Consider the following 15,956-nt stretch of genomic DNA (forward strand, 5'->3'; position numbering starts at 1 on the left):
ATTTGGAATGCAAGATTGTTCAACTGCATCCACTCCCATGGCCAGTGCAACCAAGTTAGATAAGGATACTGGTAAATCAGTAGATATTACTGATTATAGAGGTATGATTGGCTCATTACTCTATCTAACTGCAAGTAGACCTGATATCATGTATGCTTCCTGTCTTTGTGCAAGATTTCAGGCTGATCCAAGAGAACCTCACTTATTAGCTGTGAAAAGAATTTTTAAGTACCTCAAGGGTACAGCTGATCTAGGATTGTGGTATCCTAGGGAATCAGATTTTAAGCTAATTGGTTACTCAGATGCAGATTTTGCAGGATGCAAAATAGACAGGAAAAGCACTAGTGGAAGCTGTCAATTTCTTGGAGGCAGATTGGTTTCTTGGTTTAGCAAGAAACAAAAGTCAATTTCCACATCAACTGCAGAAGCAGAATATATTGATGCAGGACGTTGTTGTGCATAGATTCTTTGGATGAAGAATCAATTACTGGATTATGGGTTAGAATTTTCTAAAATTCCTATTTACTCTGATAATCAAAGTGCTATTCCTATGACAGGTAATACAGTTTAACACTCAATGACAAAGCACATCAGCATTAGGTACCATTTCATAAGGGAACATGTTGATGAAGGTACAGTGGAATTGCATTTTGTTCCAACAGATCAACAGCTAGCAAATATTTTCACACAACCACTATGTGAAGCTACTTTTATAAGATTGGTAAATGAACTTGGAATGGTTTCAGGTTCTTTCTCTAAATCTGCTTAGTTTTTGTTCTCATGCATCAGACTTTATGATCAGTGTTTACAGACTATATTATCTATATGTAATCTGTGCTTAATTTGAAAATTCTTTAAATGCTGATTATCTGATATGGATTTATATACTGTGATAAGTCTTTTGAATGTTCTGTGACTATTCAATCCAATGAGGATAACTGTGCTAAATGCTGACCTAGTAGTATTTAACATACTAGAAATCCCATGTTTGAATTAGTTGTTTATGTGGAAACTCATTAACACAAGCAGATTCTGATATTGAGCCTAGTCGAGTTTACTTTGTGTATCTTATTACTAAGTAACAAACTAGATTCTTATTTCTTATCTGTCAAATTCTGATGTCAGTAAATCTTAAGAATGAACTAAGTGCTGATAAGCCTCACTTATCAAAAGAAAAGAAAAGAAAAGAAAAGAATAAAAGTCAGGTACTCCTTTGAGATCTAGAGTAAAAAATTTGAAAGGGAAGACCGAAGTGCATTGCTGGTATTAAGTAATATGCATTAGAAAAGCAAAAAAAAAATTGGTGACTTTTCACACTCTATGATTACTGGAGAAATACTCTGATGACAACATAAATTCTGATAAGCAGTCGTGACTCACTTACACTGAGAAGCCACTGTAAAAAAGAATTTCAAAAGATGCATAAAATGAGCACAAACAGTTGAGGTGGACTCTTGCATAAATTTGTTCTATAGTAGACATCATGACTGATGACAGATTTTAAGCATTTTTCTTAGCTATTCCTTATTTCTAAGATGTACTGAAGTTGATCAGACTTTAATCCTTATATGATATTTTGCTGAATGCACACACTTTCACTCCATATGAATGATGAAAATTCCTATACTGATTAAGTTGTTTTTGATAAATAGTTAAGTGTCATTTGCATAAATTCTGAGGACAAGTTCTGATGGAAGTTCTGATGATTAAAATAGTGTCAATTTCACCCTTTATAATAGAATGCACGATAATAAATAATAAAGTTCTGATTTTCCAGATTCAAGTACAAAGATTATACCACATTTCGATCCATGTTCAACGAACCGAGTTATTATGTCACCCAAAGCTATTTTCACTCATTGGCCGCAAACTGCATAAAGGTACCAGTGTTGTAAGAAATTATGTTTGGAGATATATATATTCTGTGTTTATTATTTAAGACAAATAGCTCCCAAATTTTAAATTACATGTCAATCGCACTACGAAATTATAGTCAAATACATCATCACAAGATTTACACTATTGTTGATAACAAAAGTCTGCTCTGAGAACTTCCCACATCGACCGATCTAAGGTAAAATATTCCAACAACGCTATAAGTAGAGATATACGGCCTACATAAAAACTTACTTACCTGGATGGGGTCAATGGGCGATCATTAAGGTCCATGGCCTAGGGAAGTGACTTCCATTGCAGTTTGGATGGGTTCTTGCCTAAGGTCTACCCAAGTGGTGGAGCCTACATCATATTTTGAATTAGGGGGCGCGGCCCCGCCAACTATATTACATAATTTATTATATTATTGAATTTCATGAAACCTGGTAAACCAAGGGGATTTTAAACTTGGGATGGCAAAATCTAAAATTCGGTATTAATCAATTAAAAACTTCATTTATTTAAAGTTATTACTATTTATTGAATATTTGCAAGTAAAAATTACTCTTATTAACACGCAAATGAATTTATTGTCACTCACTAAATAAATCATCATAATATAAAATAAGAAATGATAGGTGAGGTAAATATTCACAATTACAAACATCAACATGCACATATATTGTACTGCGTCATTATCTTGTTCACGTTAAGGGTTTCGTTTTCTTTTAAGTTTGATGACATATTGTGCTTAAAAATTAATTCTCCTCATACGTGAAGTTTTTTTAATTTTATTTTCTGCAACAATGACAAAAACAGTGTAAACTAAAGACGCATATGGTTTCTCACAACACGGTTTTTCTGCATCATTCATATTTAAGGTGTTACACTGTATTGCTTTCCCGTTTAAGTTTCAGTTTAAATTTGAAAATAAAACATAAGTCTCGTAACATACTAAATTTGTTGTTGGGTGTGGTTGCATAAAATTTCCAGCAAGTAACTGAATATGAATTCGTATTGCACCAAGAGTGATAGAAAAGCAGTTGACTTGCATATTATTAATTAAACATTTTTGGAAAACATTTTACGCACTAACTCCAACAGTATATTATTTTTTATTTTTCGTGGGAAAAGTCAATTTGTATGTACTCGAACAATTCATATTCATATCTTATTCCACGCTTTACAGAATTGCTTACATTAGTATTTATATGTACCTGGAGTTCGGTACCACCTCGAGATACTTTTCGGTAGATGTGCCGAACTCATCGATATAAACAAGGTCATATAGCTTGTTTATTCATACCTTTTTCGGCCTTTTGGCTAAGATCAAGTGTAGTATCTGTTCTTATCAGTTTAATATCTGATATATGGGCCACTGGTTCACGCGATATTAAATTATTTTTTATTGGGGAAGATTCGAACAATAGCTTGCTATTAAGGTCTTTATACGTCGCATAAGTGTTGCACTACTGCTCGGGCCAGGCGCACCCCCACTAAATCAAAGAATAAATATATTTTTAAAAGACACGAACTCTTTGCCGGAGAAAAAAATCGCTATTCCGATTGTTTCTAAATGAAAGTTTAAAACTATGATGATATATTTCAGATATAATTTAACTTGTTGTAATAATATATGAATATTGCCTCAATTTCACCTTTTTAATATAATATTTCAGGACAATAAGTAATATAGTTTCAATTTCACCTTTTATAATAGAATGCACGACAATAAATAATAAAGTTATGATTTTCTAGATTCAATTACAAAGATTGTACCTCATTTTGATCAAAGTTCAACGAACCGAGTTACTATGTCATCCAAAGCTATTTTTACTCACTGGCCGTAAACTGCATAAAGGTACCGATGGTGTAAGAAAATATGTTTGGAGATATAGATATTCCGTGTTTTTTATTTAAGACAAATAACTCCCAAATTTTAAATTACATGTCAATCGCACTACGAAATTATAGTCAAATACATCATCACAAGATTTACACTATCGTTGATAACAAAAGTCTGCTCTGAGAACTTCCCACATCGACCGATCTAAGGTAAAATATTCCAACAACTCTATGAATAGAGATATACGGCCTACATGAAAACTTACTTACCTGGATGGGGTCAATGGGCGATCATTAAAGTCCATGGCCTAGGGAAGTGACTTCCATTACACTTTGGATGGGTTCTTGCCTAAGGTCTACCCATGTGATGGAGCCTATATCATAATTTGTGTTAGGGGGCTTACGTTCGCGCAGCCCCGCCAACTATAGTACATAATTTGTTATATTACTTAATTTCCTGAAATCTGGTAAACCAAGGGGATTTTAAACTTGGGGTGGCGAAATCTAAAATTCGAGATTAATCAAATAAAACTTCATTTATTTAAATTTATTATTATTTATTGAATATTTGCAAGTAAAAATTACTCTTATTAACACGCAAATGTATTTATAGTCTCTCACTAAATAAATTCATCATAGTATAATATAAGAAATGATAGGTGAGGTAAATATTCACAATTACAAATATCAACATGCACATATATTGTACTACGTCATTATCTTGTTCACATTAAGGGTTTCGTTTTCTTTTAAGTTTGCTGACATATTGTGCTTAAAACTTAATTCTCCTCTTACATGGAGTTTTTTAATTTCATTTTCCGGCAACAATGACAAAAACCGTGTAAACTAAAGACGCATATGGTTTCTCACAACACGGTTTTTCAGCATCATTCATATTTAAGGTGTTCCACGGTATTGCTTTCCCTGTTTAAGTTTCAGTTTAAATTTGAAAATAAAATACAAGTCTCGCAACATACTAAATTTGTTTTTGGGTGTGGTTGCATAAAATTTGCAGTAAGCAACTGAATAGGAATTCGTAATGCACCAAGAGTGATAGAAAAGCAGTTGACTTGCATATTATTAATTAAATGTTTTGGAAAAACATTTTATGCACTTACTCCAACAGTTTAGTATTTTTTATTTTTCGAGGGAAAAGTCAATTTGTATGTACTTTAACAATTCATATTCATATCTTATTCCACACTTTACAACATTTCTTATATTAGTAGTTTATATGTACCTGGAGTTCCGTACCACCTCGAGATACTTTTTGGTAGATGTGCCGAACTCATCCATATAAAAAAGGTCAGATAGATTGTTCATTCATACCTTTCTTGGCCTTTTGGCTAAGATCAAGTGTAGTATCTGTTCTTATCTGTTTAATATCTGATTTTAAAATAATTTTTTTATCGGGGAAGATCCTAACAATAGCTTGCTATTGATGTCTTCATGCGTCGCATAAGTGTTGCACTACTGCACGAGCCTGGCGGACCCCACCAAATCAAAGAATTATTAATTTTTTTAAAGGACACGAACTCTTTGCCGGAGAAAAAAATCGCTATTCTGATTTTTTCTAGATGAAAGTTTAAAACTACGACGATAAATTTTAAATATAATTTAACTTAATGTAACAATTTACAACTAATGCCTCAATTTCACCTTTTTAATATAATATTTCATTACAATAATTAATATAGTTTCAATTTCACCCTTTATAATAGAATGCACGATAATAAATAATAAAGTTCATATTTTCCAGATTTAAGTACAAAGATTGTACCTCATTTCGATCCATGTTCAACGAACCGAGTTATTATGTCACCCAAAGTTATTTTCACTCATTGGCCGCTAACTGCATAAAAGTATCGGTGGTGTAAGAAATTACGTTTGGAGATATAGATATTCCGTGTTTTTTATTTAAGATAAATAACTCCCAAATTTTAAATTACATGTCAATCGCACTACGAAATTATAGTCAAATACATCATCACAAGATTTACACTATCGTTGATAACAAAAGTCTGCTCTGAGAACTTCCCGCATCGATCGATCTAAGGTAAAATATTCCAATAACGCTATGAATAGAGATATACGGCCTACATGAAAACTTACTTACCTGGATGGGGTCAATAGGCGATCATTAAAGTCCATGGCCTAGGGAAGTGACTTCCATTGCACTTTGGATGGAATTTTGCCTAAGGTCTACCCAAGTGGTGGAGCCTACATCATAATTTGTGTTAGGGGCCGTGGCTCTGCCAACTATATTACATATTTTGTTATATTATTGAATTTACATCATAATTTGTGTTAGGGGGCGCGGCCCCGCAAACTATATTACATAATTTGTTATATTACTGAATTTCATGAAACCTGGTAAACCATGGGGATTTTAAACTTGGGATGGCGAAATCTAAAATTCGGGATTAATCAATTGAAAACTTCATTTATTTAAATTATTACTATTTACTGAATATTTGCAAGTAAAAATTACTCTTATTAACACGCAAATGAATTTATAGTCTCTCACTAAATAAATTCATCATAATATAATATAAGAAATGATAGGTGAGGTAAATATTCACAATTACAAACATCAACATGCACATGTATTGTTCACGTTAAGGGTTTCGTTTTCTTTTAAGTTTGATGACATATTGTGCTTAAAAATTAATTCTCCTCATACATGAAGTTTTTTTAATTTTACTTTCCGCAACAATGACAAAAACCGTGTAAACTAAAGACGTATATGGTTTCTCACAACACGGTTTTTTCGCATCATTCATTTTTAAGGTGTTACACTATTTTGCTTTCCCGTTTAAGTTTCAGTTTAAATTTGAAAATAAAACACAAGTCTCGCAAAATACTAAATTTTTTGTTGGGTGTGGTTGCATAAAATTTTCAGCAAGGAACTGAATAGGAATTCGTCTTGCACCAAGAGTGATAGAAAAGCAGTTGACTTGCATATTATTAATTAAACGTTTTGGAAAAACATTTTACGCACTAACTCCAACAGTTTATTATTTTTTATTTTTTGAGGGAAAAGTCAATTTGTATGTACTCGAACAATTCATATTCATATCTTATTCCACGCTTTACAGCATTGCTTACATTAGTATTTATATGTACCTGGAGTTCGGTACCACCTCGAGATACTTTTCGGTAGATGTGCCGAACTCATCCATATAAACAAGGTCAGATAGCTTGATCATTCATACCCTTTTCGGCCTTTTGGCTAAGATCAAGTGTAGTATCTGTTCTGATCTGTTTAATATCTTATATGTGGGCCATTGGTCCAGACGATATTAAATAATTTTTTTTATTGGGGAAGATCCGAACAATAGCTTGCTATTGAGGTCTTCATACGTCGCCTAAGTGTTGCACTACTGCTCGGGCCTGGCGCACCCCCACTAAATCAAAGAATAAATATTTTTTTAAAAGACACGAACTCTTTGCCTGAGAAAAAAATCGCTATTCTGATTATTTCTAAATGAAATTTTAAAACTATAGTGATATATTTTAGATATAATTTAACTTATTGTAACAATTTACGAATATTGCCTCAATTTCACCTTTTTAATATAATATTTCAGGACAGTAAGTAATATAGTTTCAATTTTACCTTTTATAATAGAATTCACGATAATAAATAATAAAGTTCTGATTTTCCAGATTCAATTACAAAGATTGTACCTCATTTTGATCCATGTTCAACGAACCGAGTTACTATGTCATCCAAAGCTATTTTTACTCACTGGCCGCAAACCGCATAAAGCTACCGATGGTGTAAGAAATTACGTTTGGAGATATAGATATTCCGTGTTTTTTATTTAAGACAAATAACTCCCAAATTTTAAATTACATGTCAATCGCACTACGAAATTATAGTCAAATACATCATCACAAGATTTACACTATCTTTGATAACAAAAGTCTGCTCTCAGAAATTCCCACATCGACCGATCTAAGGTAAAATATTCCAACAACGCTATGAATAGAGATTTACGGCCTACATCAAAACTTACTTACCTGGATGGGGTCAATGGGCGAACATTAAGTTCCATGGCCTAGGGAAGTGACTTCCATTGCACTTCGGATGGGTTCTTGCCTAAGGTCTACCCAAGTGGTGGAGCCTACATCATAGTTTATGTTAGGGGGCTAGCGTTCGCGCGGCCCCTCCAACTATAGTACATAATTTGTTATATTACTTAATTTCCTGAAATCTGGTAAACCAAGGGGATTTTAAACTTGGGGTGGCGAAATCTAAAATTCGGGATTAATCAATTAAAAACTTCATTTATCTAAAGGTACTATTTATTGAATATTTGCAAGTAAAAATTATTCTTTGTTAGGTCACACAACACTGTAGAAGGGGGTTGAATACAGTGTAGAATACAATCAAATCGATTTAAAGCACAAGTAACAGAAAAAAGATGTATTCGATATAACAAACTCTGTTAAAATGGAACTGTCCTCTCTCAGTGATGAACAAATATCACGAGAGCTGCTAGGTTACAATATATGATCTTCTCGATGATCGTAACTCTTATAGAGTAAACCTATGTCTGTGTTTATATAGACACATAGTTACAAGATAACTTATAGTTGATATGGAATATAATTCTGTCTCCTAAAATATATCAGCCAGATATCTTATATAATTCTTCTAGTTCTCGAACTCTTTCCATGCATATCTTATTCCGTATTAGTTTCGATCTTCTTTCCTGTAAATCAGCTTCCTTCCTTAACTGTTAGTCCTCCAGTACTTAAGTTCTGATATCCATCTTCTGATATTATCTTATGATAATCTAAGTCCTGATATCCTTAAGTCCTGACTTCCAGTAAGTCCTGATTTCAGTAAGAACTGATATTTCCAGTTAGTTAAGATCTGAAAACTAAATATGAAACATATTAGACATGACACCTCAAATATATCCAACAATCTCCCCCAACTTGTAAATTATGTAAGAATGTACAAGTTAATAGATTTGATGATGTCAAAAACATTTAAGTTCAAATATAATAATAGTTTAATAAGAGTATTAACTACAACTTACAAAACATCCAGCTTTACCAACATCACTGAGTCAATCTGAATCCATAATGATTCTTAACAAAATCATTTATCAGATTAACTTCAGATTTCTTCAGAACTTCTGCTAGCTGTGCTTTGACCTGCATCAGTTCTTCTTCTTTACTGTCACCAATTTGATAAATGGCTATTCTGAGAGCTTGAATGGATGTTCTTTCAAGTCCATCACCAAGTCTGATAACCTTAGGATGTGAAGAGTTTTCATTATAACATAAGCATCTTCCTTTCAGAATAACTTCCACCTTAGCAGAATTCTTCAGCATAGGAATTTCTCTTCCATCACCTTCAGTAATCATTGCACTGTAATGAGAAGTCTTTGTACCAGAGATTCTGAATAGATCTCTTATAGCCTTCAAAATATATTCTGACCATCTTCTTGTAACATCAGATTTTACTTCCAGATGATAATGGATATGTTGAAGTTCTTTGATAAACTTCTTTAATATATCAGAATCAGCTAATCTATAAGTCCTTCCATTATTGAGAAATAAGATTAATTTCTCTTTTAGATTCTCCTTATCATGAGCATCTATCACAACTTGAGCAGACAACACCTTGTCAAGGTGCCTTTGTTTGATTTGTTCATATGGTTTGTCTGTCAATATGAAAGGATCTCTTAGAGTAACCTCTACTCCTGTTTGAATCTTCTCTTCGTCAGAACCAAATCCAACTCTATCTCTAGGTTGCTTGGCTTTCAACCCAAATGTAGCAAGTTGATTAATCATGATATTGGATTTTGGTTCAACTAGAGTAGCTTTCTTCCATAAAAGCTTCTTCTTATCAGTAATTGTCAATTTATTCAAATCAACTTGAGCATTGTCAGTAGTTGATGTTTTGATAGCTTGATCAGAATTTACTGTTTCTTCTGTACCTTCCTATCCTTTATTCTGAATAACAACTTGAGCAGTGTCAGAGGTTGTTTTAGAATCTTCACTTGTCTTTCTTCTTTTCAGAATTTGAACAGTTTCATCTTCAACAAGATTATCATCAGATACTTGAACCATTTTACACACTGGTTTCATCAGATCTTGAGAAGTTTTCAAGTCCGGTGACTTGGTTGGTTCATTAATTTTTCCTTTCCCTTTGTCTTTGGGATTACTCTCAGTCTGTGATCTAGTTCTGAACTTTGAAGTTTCAGAATTTAACTTTTCCTTGATCACAATGCCCTTTTCCTTTGGCATTGGAGGTTTCTTTGCATCAGAAGCTTTAGACTTAGGATTTGTCTTTTCAGCAGCAAATCTAGCTTCCCCCTCCTTGAGAGATTCTAAATCCATTCCTGGATTGTGTTTCAGAAATAATCTTCTTGATATCTCCTCATCAAGTGTCGGGATTTTAGGATATTTGTAATAAATAGTAGTTTGCTTCCCCTTTAACTTCAGAGTTTGCAAGAACTTTTGAGAGTCTTCAGATCCTGACTGAATCAGAATATCAGAACTTGACATCAGACTTTGCTTATCACCACTTGACTTCAGTCTTTGAGCATTAACAACATCAAAACTTGACTTGTTCTGAATAGAAGATTTTCCTTGAACTTTTCTTTGACCTCTGCTCTCTTCAGAGTTTCCCTGGTCATCACCTTTATCATCCTTTTTCTTCAGTTCTTGAGTAGGTGAGCATTTGGACTTAACTATATTCTCCCCCTTTTTGGCATCATCAGGAAGTAAGAGAGAAAGAAGAAGTTCAACTGAAGATTGGATTTCATCCAACTGAGCTTTCTGAGAAGCTTGATTAACCAGAACCTCAGCAATTTAGGCCTGTTGCTTCTCTTGAGTTTTCTCAATGGCTGCAACTTTTTCAGAAATAGGTCTGATATACCTCTGTTTGTTAAGCTTGACCACCTGATCGAGCTTATCAACTTGTTCTCTAAGTGTATCAACCTTTTCATGAGTTGCAGTATATAGACCGTGAAGATGTTTTATAGACAGAGCTGTAATCTTGAGTTGTGTCCTGAAATCAGCATTTGTGAGCAACTCATCAGCTTTTGCAATATGCTCTGTCAGAATTTTAGAACATGGAATAAAATCTGATTCATTCCACTTCTTGGTCCACTCAATACCTCTGTGAGTATCCTCCCAAGGAATAGGTGTTTCCTTTTCAACAAATTTCTTCACCAATTCTTCCTTGCCCAGAATAGGTACTGGAGTCTTAGCAGAAACACTGTCATCAAAACTTGAGGAAGATTCATTCTGTTCTGAGAGCTCAACAGTGTGTGAAGCAACTGGAGATTCAGGAATTACATCATCTAAATTCTGATCAGCAGAATTTATCTCCAGAGCTGGTGTCTTTGATGTAGATAGAGCTTCTAGATAAATAACTTTAGGTATATTCAAATTATGAATATCTATTTCAGAAATATCAGTTTGTTCTTTAGCATCATCTGTAGCTTTAATAGGAGAGATATGAGGGGTTAGAACTGTGTCATTAGCAGTGTCTTCGGTTTGAGCTGGAAGGGCTGCAATTATAATTGGTTCTTGTGAGATCAGAGATTCCTGATCCCCTTTTTCAGCTTCTTCAGTATCTTCTGATATAGCCTTAGCCAAATACCTTCTTGCCAATGAAGGAGTTGCTTCAGCTGAATCAGAATTTACAGATTTCCTTTTCAAAGTATCAGAACTTTGAGCTGCTGTTTCTTTCTGAGAAGTAACATTCTCAGCTTCAACAGATGCATGAACTCATGCTTCAATTATTTCCTCTTCACTCTCAGACTCATCTCGGAGAATCATCTTCCTTCTCTTTTGTGGAGGTTGAGGAACCGACTTTGTTCTCTTAGAAGGTTTGGAAGATGAAGGTCTGGTTGTTTGTGCTGATGGTTGAGAAGTCTGAGGTGTTCGTGTAGAGGTGGTAGGTGCTGATGGTTGAGGTTCTGATGGTTGGACATCAGGATATAATGCAGTGTATTTCACTGGATCATAGATTATTAAGGCTTGTTTGACAGATAAAGGTATTTGGAGGGGTCTCAATACAGCCTTCTTATTATCAGTAGATAATAAGTCATTAAAAGCTCTTTTGGCTAGTTTGAATGATGGAAGTAATTGATGAGCTACTTGGGGCTTATTATCATAACAAAAGCTATAAATAAGATGACTGAATCTAGAAAAATAGAAAGTATTTCTATCTTCTGTCATCCTATCCCCAATGAAACCTAAAACAACACTTGCATAATCAAAATTAGTTTGATTAACGAGAGCATACCCGATTTGTTGACTCAGGATGGGAATGGCATCAAAATTGGAACATTTGTTTGCAAAAGCCTTGGTGATGCAGTCAAAGAAGAAACTCCATTCCCTCCTTATGTAAGCTCTCTTCAATTGACCCAGCTTGGCCAATGTCCTTTCATACCCCAGACTGGCCATCATATTTTGAAGAACTGGCTCCTCAACAGTGGAATAGGGGTAGTTCTCAGGCAGCTGCAGTGCTTGGCGTACTGTAGCCAAAGTTACGACATGCTCGTCCTCCCCTGATGAAAAGATTATACTTGGGGACCCTTGAGCACCACCAACATCATACACTCCACTTCTCTAGAACTCCATCATTTGAGTTCCAGAGACTACATCAGGTTGGGTTAGAGCGTACCCAATATCAAAATTAGTGAGAAAATCCTAAATGAAGTGAAGTTTCGATGGAGCTTCATCCTTGCTAAGAATGGCGGAGTAGTTGTTAGGAACAAACTTAGGTCCATTGAAAATCACGTGTTTTGGTGCCATCTCTGTAAGAAATAAAGTGAGACAGAGAGTATTTGCAAAGTATTTGATAAAAGTCCTGAAAGAAGACCACTTCAGAGAATATTAGAGAAAGAGAGAATAAGAGAGATGAAAAATAGAAAAGTAAATAAAAGATTAGAAAATCTGTTCACTCCCAAATATATACTTTCTTCACTCAACATTATATTTTTGAAGCATGGGATACACTTTACACCTGGAAACGCATGAACGGTCAGTAAAAAGTTAAAACAGGAGTTAATGGGCACGTAAAATAGGCAATAATTATCGTGCACATGCAGTTATTCAAAACCAACACGTTAACCACTAACCCATAATGATTATGACTGTTTTTAACTTACCCAAATTTATTCTGATTTAAATATGACTGTTTCAGATTTTACCACAAATAAGTCAAGTAAAGAAAAATACCACGTAAGCATCAAAAATTCCATCAGGATTTAATATCAGAACTTAACTCATATCAGATTTTAAAAGTCATCAGAACATGGCTTCTGTACTCAAATAGTGAATATCTTTTTCTGTGATTCTTCATACAAATACTAACTTGTTTTCTTCAGAGTTTAATCATCAGAACTTCAAAAGCCATGTTCTGATGACTGTTAAAATCTGATATGAGTTAAGTTCTGATATTAAATCCTGATTGAATTTTTTATGCTTACGTGGCATTTTTCTTTACTTGACTTATTTGTGGTAAAATCTGAAACAGTTATATTTAAATCAGAATAAATTTGGGTAAGTTAAAAACAGTCATAATCATTATGGGTTAGTGGTTAACGTGTTGGTTTTGAATAACTGCATGTGCACGATAATTATTGCCTATTTTACGTGCCCATTAACTCCTGTTTTCACTTTTTACTGGCTATTCATGCGTTTCCAGGTGTAAAGTGTATCCCATGCTTCAAAAATATAACTGTTGCGTGAAGAAAGTATAAAGATATGGGAGTGAAAATATTTTCTAATCTTTTATTTACAGTACACCAAGCACTGCAGCTGCCTGAGAACTGCGCCTATTCCACTGTTGAGGAGCCAGTTCTTCAAAATATGATGGCCAGTCTGGGGTATGAAAGGATATTGGCCAAGATGGGTCAATTGAAGAGACCTTACATAAGGAGGGAATGGAGTTTCTTCTTTGACTGCATCACCAAGGCTTTTGCAAACAAATATTCTAATTTTGATGCCATTCCCATCCTGAGTCAACAAATCGGGTATGCTCTCGTTAATTAAACTAATTTTGATTGTGCAAGTGTTGTTTTAGGTTTCATTGGGGATAGGATGACAGAAGATATAAATCTTGTCTATTTTGCTAGATTCTGTCACCTTATTTATAGCTTTTGTTGTGATAATAAGCCCCAAGTAGCTCATAAATTACTTCTATCATTCAAACTAGCCAAAAGAGCTTTTAATGACTTATTATCTACTGATAATAAGAAGGTTGTGTTGAGGCCCCTCCAAATACCTTTATCTGTCAAACAAGCCTTAATAATCTATGATCCAGTGAAATACACTGCATTATATCCTGATGTCCAACCATCAGAACCTCAACCATCAGCACCTACCACCTCTACACAAACACCTCAGACTTCTCAACCATCAGCACAAACAACCAGACCTTCATCTTCCAAACCTTCTAAGAGAATAAAGTCTATTCCTCAACCTCCACAAAAGAGAAGGAAGATGATTCTCCGAGATGAGTCTGAGAGTGAAGAGGAAATAATTGAAGCACGAGTTCATGCATCTGAACCTGTGATAGTTGAAGCTGAGAATGTTATTTCTCAGAAAGAAACAGCAGCTCAAAGTTCTGATACTTTGAAAAGGAAATCTGTAAATTCTGATTCTGCTGAAGCAACTCCTTCATTGGCAAGGATGTATTTGGCTAAGGCTATATCAGAAGATACTGAAGAAGCTGAGAAAGGGGATCAGGAATCTCTAATCTCACAAGAACCAATTATAATTACAGCCCTTCCAGCTCAAGCCAAAGACACTGCTAATGACACAGTTCTAACCCCTCCTGTCTCTCCTATTAAAGCTATAGATGATGCTAAAGAACAAACTGATATTTCTGAAATAGATATTCATAATTTGAATATACCTAAAGTTATTTATCTAGAAGCTCTATCTACATCAAAGACACCAGCTCTGGAGATAAATTCTGCTGATCAGAATTTAGATGATGTAATTCCTGAATCTCCAGTTGCTTCACACACTGTTGAGCTCTCAGAACAAAATAAGTCTTCCTCAAGTTCTGATGACAGTGTTTCTGCTAAGACTCCAGTACCTATTCTGGGCAAGGAAGAATTGGTGAAGAAATTTGTTGAAAAGGAAACACCTATTCCTTGAGAGAATACTCACACAGGTATTGAGTGGACCAAGAAGTGGAATGAATCAGATTTTATTCCATGTTCTAAAATTCTGATGGAGCATATTGCAGAAGCTGATGAATTGCTCACAAATGCTGATTTCAGGACACAACTCAAGATCACAGCTATGTCTACAAAACATCTTCACGGTCAACATACTGTTACTCATGAAAAGGTTGATACACTCAGAGAACAAGCTGATAAGCTCGATCAGGTGCTCAAGCTTGACAAACAGAGGTATATCAGACCTATTTCTGAAAAAGTTGCAGCCATTGAGAAAACTTAAAAGAAGTAACATGCCCAAATTGCTGAGGTTCTGGTTAATCAAGCTTCTCAGAAAGCTCAATTGGATGAAATCCAATCTTCAGTTGAACTTCTTATTTCTCTCTTACTTCCTGATGATGCCAAAAAGGGGGAGAAGGTAGTTAAGTCCAAATGCTCACCTACTCAAGAACTGAAGAAAAAGGATGATAAAGGTGATGACCAGGGAAACTCTGAAGAGAGCAGAGGTCAAAGAAAAGTTCAAGGAAAATCTTCTATTCAGAACAAGTCAAGTTCTGATGTTGTGAATGCTCAAAGACTGAAGTCAAGTGGTGATAAGCAAAGTCTGATGTCAAGTTCTGATATTCTGATTCAGTCAGGATCTGAAGACTCTCAGAAGTTCTTGCAAACTCTGAAGTTAAAGGGGAATCAGACTACTGTTTATTACAAAGATCCTAAAATCCAGACACTTGATGAGGAGATAGCAAGAAGATTATTTCTAAAACACAATCCATGAATGGATTTAGAAACTCTCAAGGAGGAAGAAGCTAGATTTGCTGCTGAAAAGACAAATCCTAAGTCTAAAGCTTCTGATGCAAAGAAACCTCCAAGGCCAAAGGAAAAGGGCATTGTGATCAAGGAAAAGTCAAATTCTGAAACTTCAAAGTTCAGAACTAGATCACAGACTGAGAGTAATCCCAAAGACAAAGGGAAAGGAAAAATTGATGAACCAACCAAGTCACTAGACTTAAAAACTTCTCAAGATCTGATGAAATCAGTGTGTAAAATGGTTCAAGTATCTGATGA

The 15,956-nt window shown here is 34.6% G+C and overlaps 4 non-coding genes and 3 pseudogenes across 4 annotated transcripts; all 7 read left to right on the forward strand.

The window, feature by feature from the left end:
* Positions 1-2,126: 2,126 nt before the first annotated feature.
* On the forward strand, positions 2,127-2,273 carry LOC141681428 (U1 spliceosomal RNA; annotated as a pseudogene).
* Positions 2,274-3,177: 904 nt separating this feature from the next.
* LOC141681917 (U2 spliceosomal RNA) lies at positions 3,178-3,371 on the forward strand. Its single transcript, XR_012559332.1, has one exon. It is a non-coding gene; the product is annotated as a U2 spliceosomal RNA (small nuclear RNA).
* A 611-nt stretch (positions 3,372-3,982) lies between these two features.
* Positions 3,983-4,141, forward strand: LOC141681207 (U1 spliceosomal RNA). The gene has a single exon (XR_012558649.1). It is a non-coding gene; the product is annotated as a U1 spliceosomal RNA (small nuclear RNA).
* Positions 4,142-5,045: 904 nt separating this feature from the next.
* Positions 5,046-5,217, forward strand: LOC141681948 (U2 spliceosomal RNA; annotated as a pseudogene).
* Positions 5,218-5,828: 611 nt separating this feature from the next.
* Positions 5,829-5,974, forward strand: LOC141681379 (U1 spliceosomal RNA; annotated as a pseudogene).
* A 957-nt stretch (positions 5,975-6,931) lies between these two features.
* LOC141681930 (U2 spliceosomal RNA) lies at positions 6,932-7,127 on the forward strand. The gene has a single exon (XR_012559344.1). It is a non-coding gene; the product is annotated as a U2 spliceosomal RNA (small nuclear RNA).
* A 611-nt stretch (positions 7,128-7,738) lies between these two features.
* LOC141682257 (U1 spliceosomal RNA) lies at positions 7,739-7,897 on the forward strand. Its single transcript, XR_012559659.1, has one exon. It is a non-coding gene; the product is annotated as a U1 spliceosomal RNA (small nuclear RNA).
* Positions 7,898-15,956: the final 8,059 nt, after the last annotated feature.

This window comes from Apium graveolens, chromosome 8, assembly GCF_009905375.1.
Source record: "Apium graveolens cultivar Ventura chromosome 8, ASM990537v1, whole genome shotgun sequence".
Classification (NCBI taxonomy): domain Eukaryota; kingdom Viridiplantae; phylum Streptophyta; class Magnoliopsida; order Apiales; family Apiaceae; genus Apium; species Apium graveolens.